Source organism: Cryptomeria japonica, chromosome 9 (assembly GCF_030272615.1).
Source record: "Cryptomeria japonica chromosome 9, Sugi_1.0, whole genome shotgun sequence".
Lineage (NCBI taxonomy): Eukaryota > Viridiplantae > Streptophyta > Pinopsida > Cupressales > Cupressaceae > Cryptomeria > Cryptomeria japonica.
In genome coordinates, this window is record NC_081413.1 from 619,307,988 (window position 1) to 619,325,825 (window position 17,838).

General features: G+C 38.2%; 1 pseudogene; it reads right to left on the reverse strand.

The window, feature by feature from the left end:
• Positions 1-17,838, reverse strand: part of LOC131858560 (uncharacterized) — a 47,585-nt pseudogene that overhangs the window by 14,237 nt on the left and 15,510 nt on the right.

Consider the following 17,838-nt stretch of genomic DNA (forward strand, 5'->3'; position numbering starts at 1 on the left):
ATGCGATATTAACGGCTGCGATTGACTAACCTATGAAAAAACATGAAACTAACGGCTGCAGTTGACTAACGGTTACGATTCGACTAGTGGGTGGCGGACTTTTCCTTTTGCCACACGAAACGGCAAGCTAGACTAACATGCCATCGAAACTAAATGCTGTGATTGAGTAACCTGTAACAAACACGTGGAATTTACTGCTCCGATTGACTAACCTGTCACAAACACGCAAAATTTACTGCTCCGATTGACTAACCTATCACAAACACGCGAAATTTACTGTTGCGACTAACTTGTCACTAACACGCGAAACTTACGGCTGCGAATGACTAACCGTGCACAAACACGCGACATTTACGGTTTTGATTGACTAACCTTTAGCTAACACATGAAACTAACGGTTGCGAGTCGAGTACTGGCTGGCTCAAAAATGACAGTATGGATTGACGAAGACGTGTGTTATTCGCGTGTTCTACACCGTCGATATTGCAATTAATGGCTGCGACTGAATTACTTTTCGCTAACAGTTGAAGGTATTCTGCCTCCGAAACAGACCTTTCGTAGAACGTGTTGGGATAGGTTAGTCAATCACAGCCGTTTATTGCAAAATTGATGGTGTAAAACGCATGACTAACATGCGACAATTTAGTCAATCACAACCGTTAACTGCAAAAATGAGGTGTAAAATGCATGACTAACACGCGTGTTTTTGGAGGTAGAATAGATGCGTCCCTTCTACAATGGGCTATCTATCGTAAAGCCAAGATACACACCCACAATGGTTGATAGAGAATAAGGTTTTGGACATTTGATGATACGACAAGTTGGAAAGACTGACTGTAGAATCACTAGCAAACTAAACTTAGATGTGGCTAAACTGAATGAAGATAAAATAGAGTTTCTGTTGAGGGAGGACTCTACATATAAGAGGCAATATGAAAAAAAGTGATGAAGACAAGCAAATACTGCAAGCAAAATTAATAGTTACAGACCTTTTGTGTCTTAAATCTTTAATAGTTAATACTCATTGATCTATATTTAAAGTGATGAAGACAAGCAAAGACGACAAGCAAGATTAATAGTTACAGACCTTTCGTGTCTTAAAGCTTTAATAGTTAATACTCATTGATTTATATTTAATATTTACGAAGAATAATAGTCATTCAACTATCTATCTTATGTACTTGTGATTCAGTTTATCCATCATTTATAAATAAGCATTTTTTTTAGTCTATAAAAAAAAATTGCCATCATACAATTAGTGGTTCTTTTAAATCCGCTATAAAAAAGCTTTTAACCTAAAGTTATGTTTCAGGTATAGATTCACCCACCTTGGTTTGCTAACACTAATTGGGAAGTCATATTAACTTATTAAGAGAAGTCCATTCATCATAGAAGCCACATAGAACCATTCAGAAAGCATGAAAAAGTGTACAACAAACCAATCATTAACCATTGATGTTTAAGTGAAGTCAATCACATTTATTTATTTTTTATTTTTTTTGACAAGGTGCCAAGGCCACTTAATATATTTTTACAACTGGTTCAAGGGACTGGTTCAAGAAGGGCTCCCGAAGAAAAGAACCAGAAAGAAAAACTTTGGTCAATCAAGGTTATTGAAAATAACCATTCATGAAGCATACAAATTGTCTTCCTAAATGAAAGAATATGTCTGATGACAAAAAGTCTGCACCACTGCTGACGTTTTATTGAAGAGGAAAATTTTTGTAATAGTGCAAGCCTATTATAGAGGCAGAGGTTGAGTATTTAAATGACTTTTGTTTCCCCCAATGGTCGGAGTAAGGGGAGGCACATCATTCCCATCATCTTCATCGGTTACAGAGGCAAACGCCTCCGTGTACCTCTATTTCTAGTACTGAGCACGTTGCGCACAAACATCTAGCATCCCCTACATCTGCTCACTTATGATTTTTCTATTTTTAGCACACGCCTCACGAACTACCTCATGTCTCTCATTCGCCATCTGCAAACCATGCACTTCCAGCTCATGGTCCGTATTCTTATCGTCCAAGTCCATGACCTTGTTATTAAGTTCCATGCATTTCTTATTGAGTTCAGTGCATTTCTTATTGAGTTTGGTGCATCTCCTTTTCACTTCAGTGAGTCTCCATTCAAGATCAGAAACAATCCCCTTCAGCCTTTCATTTTCAGCATGGGCAATTTTGACCTTCTGCGTTAGCAATTCTACTTGCATGGCATCAAACTTCATTGTGTCCATCCCATTGTTCCAGTCTGCAAAGGGCAGTGGTGGTTGTCTTGTAGACTTCCCTAAACCATTGTCGGAGGTGAGAACATCGGCCGTCCCATTCGCCTTTGAATTCGTAGCAGGCGTTCTGTTCTGTGGAACAGATGTTTCCACACCCTTTCTTTTTCCTGTCCGTGGTCTTCCCATTGCCATCCCTGCAAACAATGCCAAAAAGAAGTATCTGTAGAAAGGTGGGCAAGACAACATAAAAAATGTAGGAAACAATAGTTTATGCCAACAAGAAAGGAACTGCTATCTGTTGCATTTTTTGGAATGAATACCATTATGCACGATACAAAAAGTTAACATGTTTGGTAAAGTTGACATGTTCACTAAACTGGGCACTTGGGTGCTAGGTTACCTACCAATTGGGAATCCATGTTTTGGGAAGATAACTCCATCAGTCAGCAATCCTCGTCCTGCATCCAACTTATTACACATATGCCATGAAACTATAACGGAAGTCTGGTGTATTTTAATAGTTTTTTGTTTTTTTTTTGTTATTTTTTTGTTGTTAATTCATTTCAGATTCAGTGTTAAAAAACAAACAATAAAAATGGTATATTCAACTGTCGTAAGCTATAGTGGAAAGAGCACATGGTTCACAATTTCAATCAAACATTCCTCTTCATCTGTATACGTAAAAGAGTTGCAGGGACCCAATTGGTACACAATAACAAAACCTATGCATATGCAACATATAGGAGACCTTGAACAAAACTTGAATAGTAAACGACTATCATAGACTTTATTGTACCATCCACTATCATTATTAAAAATGTTGCACACCAAAGAAAGGTTTGTGAAGTTATTAAAAGGTAGTTGATGGTGCAGGATCACCATGAAAGAGTCAAAGAAATCAAGCCTTTACAGTTATTTTGCTTAAAATAACAGGAAAGGTGCTTAAAATAGCAAGAAAGGTTGAATAATAATGTATAATTCATCTAAGACAAATAATAATTCAAAGGGTTTAAACTATGCTAAGGTAAAAGCCATGTCAATATAACATCTCCAAATCCCATCTGAATAAAGTCTACGAAGACTGAAATTCCAGCACAGTATCTCACTCTAAATATTTGGAAAGAGGAACAACAACTATGATCAAAGAATATTATCGCCTCCGCTATCTGGATTGCACAATGGAGTTGACGGCACCATAAAATGCTTTACGCTTCTTCTCATTCTTATGCAACTTGGGACGGGTGATGCCAAGTGATCGCAGCCTGTGACTTACCCGTCTGATCATAGGGCCGCATTTAACATCCTCTTTTTGTGGCTGGATAGTTTCGCCAACTTTATCCTACCACATACAAATGACATCATACGAGTGCTGCCTATTTCATTCCATTGAAATAAGGTAAAGGATGGAATGAGAAGACGGAGGAAGGGATCTTGTCATCTTCGAAACTTACCAGGAGTGGGGAACATACTAGGTCTTCAATGGGCCACACCGCCCACGAGTTTAGGGAATCCGACAAGACATTGGCGAAAGGACCTGGGAAAGGCAGCTGGGCATTTGCATCAAAGACTTTGACGATGCAAACTTTAGCACAATGTCATGGAAGTGGAATAGTATGACACATTACACCCTTCCCTAGGCCATCAACAACGCCTTCCCCAACCACTGCCCCATCCAGAAGTAGGTGGACTTCAACTCCAACAACAACAGCGTGAACATCTTCATTGGTGCACTCTTCTTTGTCTTCCACAGTTGCCTGCATCAGTAATGAGTGGACATGGTCGCTTAAATAAAATTCTGTATACATCTCGATCAAACATAGTCAAATGAATTCATGCCAATGCAGTACAATAGTACTAGAGTAGCTGTATCTCCCAGCTCGTTGCCCCCATCGCGGTCACGGTCTGCATTTGTACATCCATCATCATTTCCCCTAGACTCTTTCTCAATGCTTGTTTCTATCAAATTATGCTGCAAAATGTGACACATTGTATAGGAGTGTAAGTACACATTAAACCTATATGCCTACGAATAGTACTGGACCAAGGCCGATGAATTTTACATGACTAAGGCAAAAATAGGAACATAGATAATGGACACAAACCACAACATCATAAAAAATGCTCCAGTATAACACTGCCCCTCACTGCCTGTTATCCAAAAGAAGAGCACAATACATGTTCATCTCTGCTCTTATCCTCCAATGTCTGGTCCAATTGAGTGGACTCCTCTATAATCTTCTCGCCACTGCATGCACTCAAATTTCCATTCACCGTCTCCTTCAGTTTCTCCCTCGAAATAGACTTTTGAAGTTTCTCGTCCAATACCGCGGCCAACTGCATAAAAAAAGAGTTACTATATAGTATAACACACCATGTCATGATATAGCACTACATGTCATGCACAATGGCACCACATTACCTGTTCATCTTTGCAGCTATCCTCCAACCTCTTCCCTAGTTGAGGAGAGTTCTCTACAATTGTCTCGCCACTGTATGCACTCAGTTTTTTAATCATTGTCTTCTTCACCTTCTTCCTCCTAACAGACGTCCAAGATTTTGGACTTGGTTTTTCAAGAACACTACAAGTACACACGGTGTCATCAGGCAACTGCATTGACTGTTCTTTGCTCGTATCGTCCATCATCTGGCCCAAGTCAGGAGACTGCTCCACAATCTTCTCAGCACTGCATGCACCCAATTTTTCATTCGATGTCTCCTTCAGCTTCTTTGATGAAATGGACTTATACATAATAGACGCCCGAGGTTTTTGACTTAATTTTTTTCGCACACTGCATTCTGTGTCATCCAATACCATGGGACAGTCCATGCTCTCTCCACAAACCCCATCAGCCTACAATGACATGGACGAAATAGTCATCATACTACATAGTACAGTGCAAAGCATACCATGCAATGAAAACACACATATGGACAAGCCAACAGATAGTCACCTTTGATGAAAAACATGTTGCGTCATCTGAAGTCAGACTTGTTTTTTCTATGGCATTCTTCTTTTCTTGCTTCCTCGACGAATCAAATGTAGGCTCATTGGCTGGCACATTTGTTTGAGGATGTGAAGTTCGCCTTCTTTTTTCCACAACATTCTTCTTTTTTTGCTTCCCTGACAAAATAGGTGCACCCTCTTTTGTTTGATGACCTGAAGCCCGCCTTGATTTTTTCGCAGCGTTCCTCTTTTTTTGCTTCCCCAACTAAAAAAATGCAGCCTCATTCACTGACACGTTTGTTTCGTGATTAGCCTTCGATGACAGGAACCTCCTCGCCATGGCCTGCACTGTCAATTAAAATCTGGGCACCAGGATAGGATACCTCAATAAGTCATTCTTCACATGTTTAAAGGAATTTAGTAAACTGTAAAAAAATACGATCACTAAAAAATTACCTCTGTTGCAATATTATTTCTTTGCAGTAACTCTAAAACCTTCTTCCTTCTCACCTCCCTAACCGGACTATTGTCGTACACTCACATTGCTTCCTTTATCTCTTCCTTCCCTTCAGTAGGAAACTCATCACGTGTTTTCTTGCCATATTTCATACAAACCCAGTCAGTGACACATTTTTTTTGCATACTACATCATACGCCCATTTGGTATTCAATATTAGACTCCCTCTTTTTCAACTCCAATGACGATTTCTTCCTATGATCAGCACTGCGCTTTCCACTTCCACACTATTGATGACTGCGTCGTGTAGTCCCCAAAAATGGTAGTTGATGTTCTTTGGCTCTATGCATATTAAGCCTCCCCAGATCCCAAAACCAACGACCTCCATTTTCAAAACAATAATGGAAGAGACAAAGGTAGTGCAACCTGCCATTAATATGTTCTCTTTTGTGATCGGCCTGTTGTTGCACACAACCAACAGAGACAAAGAGTCACATTCAATTTTGCACTAATCAAGCATTATAAAGATAATCCAACATATAATGACTAATAGTGGACCTCCTTGTTACTCGCCCTTCCTTGTTCCTGTTCATGACCGCTGACAGAATCACGTTGTCGTTCAGCCTCCTGTTCTATGCTCACCTCGTGCTCACTACAAACGTCCTCTTTTTCACTCTCACTACCTCGAGCATCAGTATAATCAACCTCATCTACACTTCCACTGGCCTCATCTTCCTCACCAGCACAACCACTATCATAATGATGTTCAATAAAATAGCACACATCATTGATCCATTTTATGCCTGTGTATATATCTACATTTCCACTTATAAATCCCAACTTCCACCAACCATGCCATCCAATGATGGAAAAAATATATAATGCAATAAGAAATAATTACCAGTGTGGTTGTGCAGTCGCTAAGAAGCCGACTTGACAATGGGTTCAAAATTGGAGACCCGACTAGTGACTCATTTAGATTTGAATCCCCAACTAGTCCCTGACCTGAAGGCCCATCCCCTGACTCTTTCGGATTTGGATCCCCAACTAGTCTTGCATCTAAAAGCCCAACTACTGAGTCTTTCAGATTTGAATCCTCAACTAGTCATGGATGTGAAAGTCCAACTCCTGAATCTTCTAGATTTGAATCCCCAACTTGTCGTGCATCTGAAAGCCCAACTCCCGAGTCTTTCAAATTTGAATCCTCAACTACTCGTGGATGTGAAAGTCCAGCTCCTGAAGCTTTTAGAATTGAATCCCCAACTTGTCGTGCATCTGAAAGCCCAACTCCTGACCCTTTTAGATTTGAATCCTCAACTAGTCCTTGATACGAAAGCCCGACTCCTGAAACTTTAAGATTTGAATCTCCAACTGGTCACGCATCTGAAAGCCCAACTCCTGAATCTTTCAGATTCGAATCCTCAACTACTCCCAGATGTGAAAGCCCAACTCCTGAATCTTTTAGATATGAATACCGAGCTCTTCCTGCATATGAGAGCCCACCTCTTTCTTGGGTATACAAATTAGCTCTCCAGTCACAAGTATTAAACAGTTACAACACCAAGCAATACTACATGTTACATAATCCATTAAAACTACTTAGCTTATAGGTAGGCCGATGTCATGTGTCATTGGGAAGCGAATGCAGCCAACTCCTAGGAGATCATCTACCTTTAGCTCTAGTAACCCATAATCAAGATCACCATTTTCCCTCAACCTTTTTCGCAACGCAATTGCCATGATTGAACTGAAACATAAAAAAAAATGCAATTCATATTCGTCACACTATCAATAACACCACACATTCACTACAAATGACACAACCAACACATGACCAATTATGCCCACATTCCAATACAAAGTCAGCATGTCGCTGTGTTATGTACAACCCAGCTAATAGTTTAGCCATAAACTATCCATGACATTCCACTCTAGAGCATATTTGGTTGCAATTGCAACGAAATAATGACTATGATCCATCGCCAACGTTGTTAAAAAGGCTTCCTGTGTTCTCCCCATCCAAAATACAACACAAAAACTAGACTTTCTTAAGGATTGATAAAGAAGGATGTAAAACACGCTTAATGGATCGGCTGTGTCTATTCTGGCTCCAAAAAAACCTTTCCTACAACGTGTTACCGATAGGTTAGTAAATCGCAGCCACTAATTGCAAAATCGATGCTGTAAAACGAGTGTGCAGCAATTAAGATGGTCAATCTATGTCAGAGAATAAACAACGATTCATTACCATTAACAAAGTCTTTGATGATAATTAATGGGTACAGAGACCTCCAATTCATTTTTCGAAAGACACAAGTCTTTTGAAATGAGTGTCTATTCTAAATCTTCCATCTCTTTGTTGACATGGGAATAGTACTATTTATTAAAAACGTACTTTTAAGTTACGAAAAGAAAAAAGGAAAAAACACTCTGAAGGATAGACACGTGAGGAGTTCGTCATGCCAACCCGAGACACCTCAAACAGAAGCCCAAATCACATTTCAGATTGGAGTTGGATCATCAAACACATGTACTTCTCAAACATCACGAACATCAATAATCTAGAAATACAAATACACTACGATGAACATTAACACTCTCATGCAAATCAACTGAATATATACAAATTTATAACACATAGTTCGCAAGAATCAGGATTTGTGGTTCATATATTCAACACTAGTTTCATGACTTGAAGATCCATAAATAACAATCGTACTGCGTTCAGGTTTGAAAATTATATCTTATTGTCTAATATGGTGCATCTATAACATATAATAAAACGCATCAGCCAATTGCATTGTTCATTTTCATTATTATCAAATTCAGTAAAAGTAAGGACATTAATATTACATGATCAAGAACTAAAATTTATAAATACATTTGTACCACATAAAAAAAATTATATACAACAAACTATATATATATATATATATATATATAACAAGCGCCTTTCAAAAAGTTGCACAAGCCCAAAGATTATTAATAAGGGGACATTACAGTGCAAGTAGTATTAAGCAAGGGAGATAGAGCAACAACCTGGGAACGTTTGGATGTTTGCCGGGGGACTACTCAATAGTCCTTGAAAATCAACAACCTACATGGATAACTAATGTTATTGGTAGTCTACATTGGGAAGTACATGCATTTCAAAAGACATAAAAGGAACCTACATGTTCATATATGAAATTGCAGTTTAACATCCAATATAAACTACCACTAACTAATTTATATCACCTAAATTATATATGTCAACTTGCCATAGTACTAGAGCTATACAAGAGTTGTCTCTATCAACCACCTATTTTCGTACTATTGTTGTGCGCTCAAGGACAGACACCTCTATTCTGACTCAAAATCAACGCTATGGTCTAACTAACACGTAGCTTAGACTCAAAATCAACGCTATGGTCTGACTAACACGCAACTTAGACTCGAAATCAATGTTACGATACCTCCTCCCTACACATGAAAAATAACCCGTGTGTTAACAGGCGATAACAATATGACTAACACTATATTTTACATTCAATGGATGCAATTGGATAACATGTCACTAACATGCAGTACCATTTGTCTATTCTCAAGCATTGTTATTGACTAACTCCATCTCCTATTTTAAATTGCATCACGTGTTAGTCTTTGGCTTTACCACTGTTAGCTGCATCAAATCACAACTCGTACATGAACATTGGTCTGAGAGGTTGTGTCTCTTCTGGTTCTAAAATAGAAAAATCATACAAACTAACAACGTTGTGTTAGACAGAAGCAACCATCAAATGCAAAACCTACGATTAAAAACCTGCCACAAACATGGGGTGTTAGTCCCCCCATTTTGTTTTTTGCAGCCACAATAGAGGTGTCCCACTACGAGAGTAAATTGAGTTTCGTGCTAGTGTTTTCTCTGACAAAACTACCAAGTTTTTGCAGCCCACAGCCTCTTCTTCCTGCCAGGATGCCCTCCAAATGCAATTCTTTCATTCACGAGCTTTTAATGTGCATGTTATGCACAATAAACCGACAGTAACCATGAAGCACGCCGCAGCCATCCTCCGGCATTTCCACATAATTTTGCATGGGCGCCGATGACTGAAACCGAGAACTCGACAACTCCACATCACATACGATGGGGTGGGGCACCATGAGAAGTTGGCATGGTATGCATGTCTTGGAAATATATGTCGATGCATGTTGTTGGTATGATATGTCCACTGTCGAGCCACAATACAGATAGCCTCCCACATATATATGCATATATGTTTATTCTGCACTTTTCGAGTGTGATTAGGTGCTTCCAACTTGTGTCAGACATATCTATTCTGGCTTCAAAATGAGATTGTAACAACGACATGAATTGACATACACGTTCTGGTTCCAAAAAGGACATATCATGCCAATGACATGCATCAACATACATGTCCGAGAATAAATATATATATGCAAATACAAGTGGTTGGCACCTAATAGCCACATGAAAGACAAAGTGAGGTAAAATGTTTTGTTTCAAATTGAGCTTCTTTTACTTGGTCTTGACCTCGTTTACATGTTATGGTTTGCCTTTTGATGCAAACAGACTGCTCAAAATTAGGTTGTTGACTGGTTGATGCAACCATTCCTTGACCGTGTGTGACCTGCTCTTGTTTAGGAGTTGATCTATTGTTTGCTTGATGATAGCAAACATGGCACCTTTTTTATTTGCCTAATGTGGAAAAAGTAAGACTAATGCGCGAACAAAAACATTATTGTTCAAGGGCTCCTTGTTGAAGCAACCTCCGTCTATTCTGGCTCATTGTTGAAGGGGGATTTATGGGACTATAGGTTTTCTTTTTTTTATCTAATGAGCACCTGGGAATAATGGAAACAGAGCATAATATTTCCATAGTTTCTTTTATCTATGTTTTATTCTATTGTTTTCCTATGTATTGTAGAGGACATGTTTGTGTGTGTGTGTGTATTGCTTCATATATATATATATATATATATATATATATATACTAACACACACCAAACCACAAACAAACAATGCAAACCCTGACGGTTTTCAACAAAATCCCAAAAATCAGCCGTCAACAATCAAACAGGAAACCTTGCTATCCTGACACGACCATGCTGCAAAATGATGCCTAATTTACACAGATAGAACACAAAATGACATAGGAAATAAAAAAGAAATTATTGAATGTCTTAGGGTTTCAAATTACCGTAGTCACCTAAGCCTCCACCCAAATCGTTATCCTCTTCACACCTCCTGAGGGCACACTCACAACCACCTCTGCGATAGAAAAATGATATAAAAATTTATAATTTCAAACACTAGGTTGATGAAGGAATCATAAAACTATCTTTATCTGTTAGGGTTTGAATTTACCGATGCTGCCATAACCCTACACAACAATCTTCAATCGTACCACCCCCTGTACGCTTCGATACCTCCTCCCTGCACATGAAAAAGAACTCGCGTGTTAACAGGCGATAACAATACGACTAACAATATACCCAGAAAACTTGGGTTATGCATGGGGTCGGCTTTTCTCCTCCCCTTCGGAGCCATACATATTTTAAGAATGCATACCTATAACTACAATTGAAGCGCAACTCCTTCACTTAGTGATTCAACCGGGCACATGAATTTACAACCTGAATTTCCATGGTCGAATATTTTGTTTTGCCTCCACCATTGCGTTCTGCATGCAACTACCGGACGAAATATATTTTCAATTTTCGTGAAATTGAGTTTTCATTCAAAATTTTTTAAAAAATGAATTGAAAACTGTGCCCATAACACGTGACCGCCGCTCGATGTTAGTCATGTTAGTCGACTCGTTGACGCAATAAAGCGGGTTAGCCAAAAAAAATTGCCATGTGGCAAAATCGAAATTGGCGGTCACCAAAAAAGTAAAACGCTTCGCCGGTGGTTTGTTAACCGCCTCGCCTGATGTAACCGTCACATCGTGGTGACAACGACCGGGAAAGTGTTAACCGCGAGCAAGCTTTTCCGTCAAACGCAAAATGACAACATCATCCACGTCATCGCAGCCGCGAGGAATTCCATGTCATCTGTGGGTCCCAGGAACATCACTCTCATGGACCTGCCGTACTTGAATGGTATGCCTTCGGCATCATATGGAGGCATATCGTTTTGGAGCCAGAATAGGTACAACCGAATTCCCTCACATATTTGGAGGAAGCCATTAATATCTACAATTCGATCAAAACTTAAGAGACAATATCAACTAATTATTTAATATAATATATTTACAATAAGGCAAACAATATTTGTTTCCCACTAAATCAATAAAATATTTTTAATTTAATTAAATTGTTTCAAAGTATATCAATTATTTTATAGTGAGGTATTATAGTAGATATACATATTATTTCATATGATAAATTGTTTTATTGGATTTGAATTTGTGTAATTAATTGTAATGATTGCATAATCAATTCATAAGGTTGTGAAAATAGTCCTAACAAATTATGTAAAATATCTAATATATTGATATATTTTAATAAGATTATTCATAATGAAATGACAACATGAATTAATAAACTAATAGTTGAAATTAAAATAGATGACTTGTGCATTCACTATGTATACCTATGACCTACTACATTTGTTTATAAGATACAAAATAATACATCTATTTCCATTTATACCTCTCATGATTTTATTATTGATGTCTTTTCCAATAACATTTTCAAATTTTAAATACTCCTTGATGCTCTGCAAAAAGGATTAGAAAATCTGTTTGATGGCAACACACACAAGAGCACAAGAAACAAACATTAGTGTTAGCAACAAAAGATTATCCTAAACAGGCATATCAAGAGAGATATTAAGCATGAAATAGAAAGCATATAAACATAGAATGAAATAGCTAATCAAGATGCTCATAGTTGCTCCTCCCTTGTTCCTCTCCTCTCCAAGTCCCAAATGAGTGTAGCTCTCAGCTTTTAGCACTAGCCATGGATGCCATATGGAGATTCAAGATGGTTGAATATGATAAGCAAATACTATGCAAGAGTAGATAGTGATGCTATGAAAAAGCTCTATGCTAATGCCAGTATAACAACAATACTCTAAAATGCTTCTCCTTTGCTTGAGGAGAAGGGTTCTATTTATAGAAGAAATAGGGAAATGAAGGGTTAAGATTGAGCAATCTTAACAAGGGTTAAGATTGAAAGTTGGGGATCCATGTGCACAATTGGCACCAATAAAATGGTGACAAGTGTCAACATAGGATTGGGTTGAGAGAAGAGGTTGGAGGCATTAAAGGCCTGAGAAGACCTCATGGTTATCTAGAAGGTAAGGGTCAAGCCTAAATTAGGATTACCCACTGGATTAGGAGTTAATGCAAGGATAAACCTTTGTGCAAATGATTAAGAGATAATCATGGTCAAAGCATTAAAGGCTTGATGAGACCCTTGGGTTGGGTAGAGGTTGAGTCAAAACAAATGTTTTAACCATGTGGGAGGGTTTGAGGTAACCATTAATGGTTATTGGAGACTTTGGGGATTAAGTGGTTGAAGGTTGAAAGCCTTCAATGGTTATCAAAGACTTTGAGCCATTTAGTGGTTGAAGGTTGGAAGCTTTCAAAGGTTATCCAAGACTTTTAGGCTTTGAGAAGTGACTCCATTTTGTTTAGGAATGTGACAATAATTAGGGGATGGATTAAGTTAATTAGGAAGGGGTTAGAAGAATCTAGAAGGGGATTAGATTTTGCAAGTGGATTTGGTGGGTGAGGGAAAATAAGATTTTATTAAAATAAAAATTCATTTATTTCAATAAATGTGTGCAAGTTGTATTTGGATAAATATTCAAATAAATATTAATTTATTTAAATGAGAAAAATGAAGATAAAGCATTAAAATGCTTGAAGACTTTGAGGGGAACCATTAAAGGCTTGAAGACTTTAAGGAAAACCATTAAAGTCTTAAGAAGACTATAGAAGGAAGCCATCAAGTTTGAAGACTTTAAAGCCATCAAGTTTGAATACTTTAAGGGAAACCATTAAAGGTTTCAAGTGGGTGAGGATAAATAGGATTTTAAATAAATAATTTATTTAAAATAGTTGTGCAACTTGCTTTTGTAGGAAAATACAAGTGGGTAGAGGATAAAGGTGATTTAAATAAATGTTAATTTATTTAAATGTGAGAGGTGGGATTTTGGGGGATTTAAATAAATATTCATTTATTTAAATGTGAGAGAATATTTAATTAAATAAATATGATTTATTTATTTAATTAATGGTCTGAATTTGGTTAAGTGAATTAAATCAAATAAATTGAATAATTTATTTAATTAATAGGAGAAGAGGGTTAAGATGAATTAATTAAATATTAATTTAATTAATTATTAATTGATGGTTAAATAATCAAATAAATACTAAGTATTCATTTAATTAAGTGGACAGATTTATGTGACTACATTTGCCCCTCTTTGAGACGGTGCAGTTTATCGCATCGTTTCAAAGAAAGAAAAATAGGTGTGAAGAAATGCCCCATAAAATGTAAATTTAATGGGTGGTATGCCCCCTCGAGGGATGGGCCGAATGTTTTTGAAAAATCGGGCGATCTCTCGAAAAAGAATGAAAAGCGGAGGGGAGGTAGAATAGAAGAAATTAGAACTAATGATGAAAAAATGGGAGAAAATGGAGTGAATATGAAGAAACAACAAGCCAACGAATACCCTGAGGTCATGCAAGAGATACATAGCAGATGTAGTGTGGGGTTTGGATTGATGCTATACAATTGATCAAAATTGGTTGGACAATCTGGTGCAATCGGTTTAATTGCCCCGGTCAAGTCAAAGCGTGACAGTTGATGTCAGTTGGTCGCTTGGACATGAGAAAGTCTGAGTAAGTGAATCAAAGTGACCTGATGTGACTTAGACAATTGATGTAATTGCCCAATGAAGTCAAGGTATATGAAGCAAAATACTCGTTGAGACGTAGACAATAGATGTAATTGTCCGATGTGATTGTGTTTGATTGGTTGATCAATTGATAGTGTGTGCATGTGATGGATGGTTATGGGGAATCATGGCAGCCCCGTTGAGACTAGGTCATTATGATAAATGCCTGATGTAGTCTAGGATTACCATAATCGATTACCTGTTGAGACCCGAAGATACATGATCAGAGTATCTGTTGATAGTCTAGGTGTGTGGGAGTCGATGTACCTGTGCAGAGAGAGTAACTTGTTTGGCTTATTGGATGACTTAGCATAGGAAACACAATCCCTCCTATTTAGAGATGGATGGTGATGAACATGGCTTGATTAAGTTGATTGGGACACGATGTAGGGTATGTGATGGTGATGATCAAGATAAGGAGGGTGAGGGGGGATTTGATGTTAGATAGAAGAAATGGAGGACTAGGACCGAGTCCTATGGAAGAAGATGAGTAAAATAGAGTATGCATTATTATGACTATGTATGCATGATATGCAGCTATTATGAATGTATGGATGGGTGGAATGCAACGAAATGCAATATATACAAATGAGATGGAATGACGATCCATGGTGCTTTATTTTTCATCATTGAGCTTTAAAATGTTGTAAGAAAATACAAGCAACTTGACATAAAGATTCAAGATGACCAGAGTATTTCTTACATGGATTTTGATATAGCAAGTTAATACAAGCAACTTGATATAATGGATCAAGTTGACCTGAGTATTGCTTGCGGAACAGACAAGGAGTATCTCCTTTCATGCATGACTTGGATCGTCCTCCTTGATCTTAGGCTGATCATATCCTGAGACAAGTGCATACCGTACTAAGAAATAAAAACCTTTATCCAAATTGGATGAGGAGGAACCAAAGAATGAGCATTGTACCTGTAAACAAACAATATATACATAAAGAATAAAGAATATGGATCCTTGGTAATGGTTCATGCTCATATGGTCAAGATATACGCTGTAGTCAGCAAGCCGTAGTGATCTATGACTGCATTTGGCATAAGATCACATAGCTTGGTGAACTTCCCACGTAGACACCATTAGTACATGCCCCAGTACTTCATCGGAAATAATGCACAAATGATACAAAACAATGCTGCAAGATCCTGATACAGATAAACAAACGATTGTACTCACAAATCAACCAAGTATTTGATAGCTTAACATAATTTTCTTGTCAAAGAAAATGTCATCTTGTCTTTGTTTTGGTAAGGAAGGATGCATCCTTGTTTTAAAGACAGGTTTGGATTGTTAATGTCGATTGTGTTGGTCGAGTGATAAGTGGTCATTTGTGTGAGTATTTTGTATCTGATCGGATGAATATGTACAAGGTGTTGTCATGTTTTTGTGTGATTTTCGATGGGTTTTTCGATGTTTTTGGATTTTGTGTAATAGTTTTTGAATGTTTTTGGATTTTGTGAGTCATTGTTGAATGTTCTTGGATTTTGCGAGACATTTTTGAATGTTTTTGTATTTTGCGAGACATTTTTGAATGTTTTTGTATTTTGCGAGACATTTTTGAATGTTTTTGCCAATGAATCACCAGTAATGTAGAATCCACTTCCATCATCTAGATTGTAAGGGCATTGCCCCCAAGTTGGACATGATTTATGAAAAAGCGGGATGCTAGACGCATGAAGTACTTTCTTGGATGACAGATCAAATAACAAGCCATGGTTAGATGGATGGATGTGTGTATGTATGAATGTGATCGCAACGAGCGTGAAAGATACTGGAGCCATTGCCTTTACGAGTGGCGCCTGTTTGCCAGGTTTTCACCATCGCACTTACCCAAGGTGCCACCGGAGTGGTTGTTCACCGTTTGGATGCATGATTTTTCTTTACTTCTCTTTTTTTTTTTTTGTTTTGAATGGTTTTGTATTTTCTTTAGGACATTTTCTGAATGTTTTTGATATTTTCTGATATGTATACCTTAGGTATAAAACCGTTTGAGGTGCATGCTATTGATTGGATCTGCGAGCGGTTCTCCGTCTGATGTAGCCAACTGATATGCCCCGGACCCGAATACAGCAGTGACAACATATGGGCCCAACCAGTTTGATTCAAACTTGCCTTGATGTTCTCTGTTTGGTTGGTTGCGAGGATTTTCTCGAAGAACAAGATCACCTACCTCAAATGTACGAGATCTAACTCGGTGATTGTAGCTTCTACTCATGCGCTGCTGATAGGCTTTGAGGTGATTGTATGCAGCTTGTCGCTTCTCATCTAGTAACTCTAAGTCCTGAAGACGAGATACTCTGTATGCTTCATCATCGATGAGATTGTGCAATGAAACTCGTAAGGATGGTATCTCGACCTCAATAGGTAAGATAGCTTCAACACCATAGACCAATGAATAAGGAGTTGCACCTGTAGGGGTCCGAATGCTAGTTCGATATGCCCATAGCGCTGGATTCAATTGAACATGCCAATCACGGCCGGCATCATTGACTGTCTTCTTTAGGATCCTCAATATGTTTTTATTGGATGCTTCGGCCTGACCATTGCCTTGTGGGTAATAGGGAGTGGAAAAGCGGTGTTGGATATGAAATTTCTCACAAAGCTCACGGACATCCTGATTTTTGAAAGGAAGACCATTATCTGTGACAATGGACATGGGCACACCATACCGGCAGATGATGTAATTGAGGATGAATGAGGCGATCTGCTTGCCGGTGACTTGGGTAAGTGGAACAGCTTCGATCCACTTGGTGAAATATTCGGTGGCGGTAATAATGAATTTATGGCCATTGGATGAAGATGGATGGATTTTACCCACAAGATCAAGACCCCATTGACAAAAAGGCCATGGTGTTGTGATTGGTTGCAGTTCCTGGGCCGGTGCATGTATCAGGTCGCCATGAACTTGACATTTCTTGCATTTCTTGACAAAGTAGTAGGAATCCTTTTCCATAGATGGCCAATAATATCCAGCTCGCAAGAGTTTCTTGGCGAGTGATGGACCACTTGAATGAGTCCCGCAAATTCCTTCATGTACCTCTTCCAAAGCCTTTGTTATCTCACCTTGTTCCAGACATCGAAGGAGAGTACCATCAAGACCGCGTCGGTATAGGGTTTCGGCAATAATGGTATATCGAGCAGTTTGGCGAATGAAGGTTTTACGTTGGTTATTTGATTGGTTGGGAGGAAGGGTGTGATCGTGGAGATAGGTGTAGAACTCACCGTACCATGGGGATTCAGAACCAACAAGGTGACATATCATTTCAGATTCGAGGATATCATAAGC